The sequence below is a fragment of the Theropithecus gelada genome, chromosome 1 (genome assembly GCF_003255815.1).
Source record: "Theropithecus gelada isolate Dixy chromosome 1, Tgel_1.0, whole genome shotgun sequence".
Taxonomy (NCBI): Eukaryota; Metazoa; Chordata; class Mammalia; order Primates; family Cercopithecidae; genus Theropithecus; species Theropithecus gelada.
The window spans coordinates 82865973-82871789 of NC_037668.1; the positions used below are offsets into that span (position 1 = coordinate 82865973).

General features: G+C 43.3%; 1 non-coding gene across 1 annotated transcript; it reads right to left on the reverse strand.

The window, feature by feature from the left end:
- Positions 1 to 5051: 5051 nt before the first annotated feature.
- TRNAK-CUU lies at positions 5052 to 5124 on the reverse strand. The gene has a single exon. It is a non-coding gene; the product is annotated as a tRNA-Lys (tRNA).
- Positions 5125 to 5817: the final 693 nt, after the last annotated feature.

Below are 5817 nucleotides of genomic sequence, written 5' to 3' on the forward strand. Positions count from 1 at the left end.
GGTTGGATTCCTCCAGCCACGTTTACAGAGCTCACACTCCCCACCTGTCCCCATGCACACTGCAGGGAAGGGAGAGATAAAGGTGATGCTGTGGCTGTCTCAGGTGCCTGCAGCCTGTAGGAGTCTCCCTTGAGAATGGGTCCTCCCTGGGCATAGGATTGTGAGTGATGTCCCTTAGGTCTCACAGTCAATGCATGGGCTGTCTAGGGTCACATCCTGAGTGTCCTGACTTCAGCTCTCCAAGACAGAACAGGACTCCTGATACCTGGCCAGGATCTGTTAACACCTCGGCATTAGGTTGGCTGGTCCTGGTAAATGGAGGCCCCAGTTTGAACTCCAACATGGGAATTTACAAGAAAGCAGAGTCCAAGTGCTTCCAAATGTCACAGTTTCCTGCCGGTCTAGGCCTTTGCAAAACCATATTAGGAGTCACTGTTCACTTGATGACTCAGGGCCTCCTGGATGGGAACTACGTGATGTACTTCTCCTTGAATAAAGTTCCCTGGAAGGGTTTGCCTCTGTGCACAAGGTTTAGTCTGGTTTTTCTTCTTAGGAGAGAGACACCAAGTGTGCCTGGCTTTTCCTCGATTTCTGCTCAGCCAGAGAATGGCTGGTAGTCAGGTTTGGCTGTGGTGGTTCTCAGATGCCTGGTATCGGCAGCTCTCTCTGTCTTTTTCCAACAGGATCTCCCCACTGGGAAGTATAGTATTGTGGCCATGAGCACGTGCTCTGAAGCCACACTGGGTTCAATTCCCAGTTCTACTTCTTAAAGCTATGTCAACTTGGTTGAGTGACTTAACTTTACTGTGCCTCAGTTTTCCCATCTGTAAAATGGGTTGCTCTGAGAATTAAATGAGTTTATTTTGTAAAGTGGTTAGAACAGTGCCCATTATATAATAACTGGTATGTGGGTGTAGGCTGTTCTGTGTCTCTTCCAGTTGTCTTACTTTGCCCTCTTGGTAGAGATGCAATAGACAGTGAGGGACACAAACATTAATAAGGGAGAATGATATCTGAAGCACTTTACATATGTAATTCATCAAGCTCTTAATATTCCTACAAGGTAGGTGTGCTCACCCCCATTTGGCTGATGAAGATACAGAGTCTCATTGTGGGGAAGTAATTCATGCAAGGTCACCTCTGCTATGGAGAAGCTTCTAAGACCCCAGCACCCTTGGTGGGCATTCTCTTCTGACCTCTTCGTCTGCTGGCCCAAGTCTGCTAGGCCCTCAGCTGTCTCTTAGTTCACTCCTCACTCTAATCTGTCAGGTCTTGGAGTCAGGACAGTCACCAGGAGTATTAGAGTAACTAAACTGCCTGCTCTAACAAATGACCTCCACTCTCAACGCTTACCACACTGGAGATTTCTCACTCACATCACAGTTTAATGAAAATCAGATATGGTGGGTGGGGAGAATCCTGTTCCACACAGTCACTCAAGGACCCAGGATCCTTCCATCTAGTGGCCTTGCCACCTTTGCCACCTTCCAAGGGCTCAGAGTGCCCCCCCCCCCACCCCGGGTCCTCTGCATTTGGCCAGCCAACAAAGGGAGAAGGAGAGCATGGAGGCTTGGAGAGTGGCCTATGGGGAGAGAGACTGTCTGCTTCATCTGAATCTCACCCCTGCCCAGCAGCCATGAAATGCATGCTTGCTGAACTGAGGGGCTCATCATGGGGAAACTTGAAGGATACCTAAGTCTGCCTGGGAAAGGTGGGTAAGTGTTCACCAAAATGGGGACATCTGAGTCAGGTCTTGAAGAGTGAATAAGAGTTCTCTGGATAAGGAGGAGGGAAAGGCATTCTGGGCAGGAGGAATGATGTGCGCAAAGACACATCAGGAAAGTTCCCGGCTGGCACAGACAGGACAGGTAAGGAAACAACATGCAGAGTCATGGAGTGTGAGGTGGGGGCTGTGGGGAGGAGGCTGGAGAGACAAGCAGAGCTGGAATTTGGAGGTTTCTGTTCCTCCTTGCTTTCTATCCTTCAAGTCCCAGCCCCAGGTTTCTTCCCCAGGACTCTAAGATGTGGGGATCTCTCCCTTCTGTCCTCAGAAGCACTGATGTTCAGAGCATTTTAACCTGGAATGATCCAATTTGACCCTCACAGCAGCCCAGTGAGGTGGAAAGGACGTAGGTAATTATAGTCCCCATTACTTTTATTGTCTGATTGTTTATTAGGGGTTTATTTCAAAGAGTTGACTTTTGTTTATTGAAGTTGTATATGGTAAACTTGCTAACTTCATCTATAGATGCTTTTGGATTTGCTATGTAGACAATCATATGCAAATAATCACAGTCCTATTTCTTCCTGTTTTTATTTCTTTTCCTTACCTTATTGCACTGGTGAGCATCTCCAATAAAATGTAATACAATCAATGCCAGTAGACAGCCTTGTCTCTTTCCTGATCTCATTGGGAAAACTTTCAGTATTTCACTATTAATTAAAATATTTGCTTACAGACATTTAAAATGTTTGCTTAAAAGTAGGTACCTTTTATCAGATTAAATGTTTCCTCTTATTCTAGACTGCTAATTCTTTAAAAATCATAAATCAGTGTTGAATGTTATCAAATGCTTTTCCTCCATCTGGTAAGATAATCTTATAGATTTTTCTACTCTTTCTGTTAATGAGATAATCATCAGTGCTTTCATCAGTGGTTCTCAACTGATGTTAATTTTTCTCTCTAGGGGACATTTGGCAATTTCTGGAGACATTCTTTATTAACTCAGTTGGGGGTGTGTGCGTGTGTGTGTTATTGGTATTTAGTGCGTAGAAGCCAAGGGTGTTGTTAAACATTCTATAATGCACAGAAACTGCCCTCCACAACAAAGAATGATCCAATAGTGAGACAGGAAAATAGGTCTGGAGCCAGGGAACATAAGGCCGATTCACACTTCAGCTATGGCAGGAAATATCCTCTCCATAGGGTGTATGCCAAGTAAATAACTTTGTAACTTTACTTCCTCCTCTTCATTTACATAGGGCATAAACCAAGTAACCAATGAGATCCTCTCGAGGGTATTTAAACTGCCAAAAATTCTGTAATGGGGCCCCTGAGCCCCTATGCTCAGGCCCACTGCCACACTGTGGAGTAAATTTACATTTTCAGTAAATTTCTTCATTCTTTCCTTGCTTTGTTTGTGTGTTTTGTTCAATTCTTTGTTTAAGATGTCAAGAACCTGGACACCCTCCACCGGTAACATATTTTAGCGAGCCAGCCAGGAGAACTTCCAGGAGAAGTTAGGTCCAAAGTTTGGGATTTATTTTTTTTCTTTCCCCTTTCCTTTCTGCTCCATACAGGGGAATCCGTCTCTGTCTCTCTCTTTTCCTTTCCAATTCAAGACCCTTGGCGGACAATGCCTAAACACAGAAGCAACTGCAGGTTTCTGGCCATGGTTGGTGAAACTAAGGGGTTCCCATGTGGAGGTGCCTAACTGCCACTGACCGGTTCACTTAAGGGACCAGGGTTTTTTTTTTTCTTCCCCCTTTCTTTCTTTTTCAGTCTTTCAACCACTGTTTCCTAGTAGCTCCTTGGAAATTGAGGGCAATTGACTGAGGTCACTTTCTGGTATTGCCTGAAGGCCAAGGAGTGAATGGGAGTAACTGCCCTAACTGGAAGGGAAAAAGACTCTTTTTGAAAAAATCTTTTCTGTGTGTGGTCCCTGGTCCCTACATGTGACCCAGCTCAGAGCAAACTCGCACGTTTCAGGTGACTTAAACCATTTTTTTATGCTAAATTCTTTCCTTCCCCTATTCTACTGGCTAAAGCAGAAGAAACCTACCCAGCCTCCAGTTCCTATCATTAAAGTTCATGGGATAGGAAGCATGGGAAAACATGGTCGTAACAAATTATAAGGATGCTAAAAGTCGGGGATTACACCCAGGTACCGAGGGAAAGCTCATAGTAGGCTCTGGAGGGAAAGCATGCAAAGTGGCACCGGTGCCTACCTAAGGTCAGAGACTTCTAATACTCTAAGATTGGACCCCACAGGAGGACAGACACTCCAGGGGATCCTAGAAACCTCAGCCTCCCCGAAGGGGATGCTCTCAGCAGAGGTTCTGAGGTCTAGTAATAAGCCCTTCTTATAATTTTCTCCCACAGTTGCAATGCTGTTTAGCCCCAACATTGTTTGGAATCTGGAGTTTACCATTGAATGGGAATGTGGAATGGCATTGCGTGTATCCAGGCTTTTGTGCTGCTGTTCTAAGCAGGGAGCCTGGTTAATGTGTGACACTCTACTTTGGTGCTGTTTGGAGCCCCAGTGCTCTTTGGAGTCTGGGGAAATTTGGCCTTTAAATATCAAATTGCCATGGAGACTGCCTTACCTGAAATTTTAGTTCACAGCCTTCATTGGATTAGCTATTGGTGCAAACAAAGTAAAACTGACAAGCTTGTATTACTGTCTCATGGCTAAGGTTCCAAGCTATTGGATCTTTGTTTGTGTGTGTATATACATGTCTTTGTATTGCTGTGAGAAATGGGAAAGTTCTTCTTCAAAGATTATAAAAAGTCACAATTTCTTACTATAAGATTGTTATCCTCTATTAGTGTGTATGTGTGTGTGTGTGTGTGTGTGTGTATACGTGCATGTGTATGTATATATGTGTGTGTGTATATATATATATACCAAATCAGCTGTCCTAGCTTGCTCCAGCATGCCTGGACAGAACTAGTCAAGCCCCAGCCCTTAGTGCATACCACTCCTTGTTTGGAGATGCTTCCTTAACTATCCCTGGACAACTTTCTTTTCTTTCTTTGTTCTGTTCCCCTTACCTAATAAGAAAGCTTTAAGCTAACAGCCAATCGGGTAAATTGTAAAATGTGAGGTCCTATTCCAGCCCATGGAAACTGGACACAGTAGTAGGGTAAACACATCAGGTTATAAATAACTCTGTCTCCTTTGTTAGGTGTACTCTTGTGGCTGGACAGCTATTGAGTAGCACCCTTTCTGCAGAAAGTAAAGCTCGCCTTGCTGAGAGATAATTTGTTCCTGCATTAATTCTTTTTTTTTTTGTGTGTGACACTGAAAACTTAATTCCCAACAATTTGGCACCCAATGTGGGGCTTGAACCCACGACCCTGAGATTAAGAGTCTCATGCTCTACTGACTGAGCTAACTGGGCTTTTACAACACCAAAAACTTCATTCCCAACATTGCTATCTCATGGCTAAGATTCCAAGCTATTGGATCTTCATTTGTGTGTGTGTATACATGTCTTTTGTATTGCTATCTCATGGCTAAGGTTCCAAGCTATTGGATCTTCGTTTTTGTGTGTATGCATGTCTATATGTGTTTGTTTGTATGTACACTTATTGTTCTATGTTGTGTCTACCAAATTGGCTTATAAGTAAAAGAGTGCTTATAAATTAAGTAAATAAGGCTAAGCAATTTTCAAGTTCACATGACTTAAGTATAACTTTACTAAACAAGCTAGCTTAAAAATTATTGGACGAAAAGTAAAAATGCCTTCAGAACTGTCAGCATACATTTTGTCTGAATTTTATGTTTGTTTTTGCTAGATATTTTGAGATGTCAGTGTTTGGCATGGAAGGTTGTAAAACTATAAACCCAGCCAAAACAAAATAATCTTGGTTTGTGTGCTTTCTTTTGACAAACATGAGTAATTTATAAAAGGAAAATATCTTGGGCCCCCCCAAAATTACTAGGCTGAAGGGAAGATTTAGGGTGGGAGCTGCTTGAACCTGCCTCCCATTCTATTCAAAGTCTCACTAAGATAAATGCATATCTAATTTCCTCCTTTGGAAAGGCTAATCAGAAAAGAATGCAACCCTTCACCTCACACCTACCTGTGACC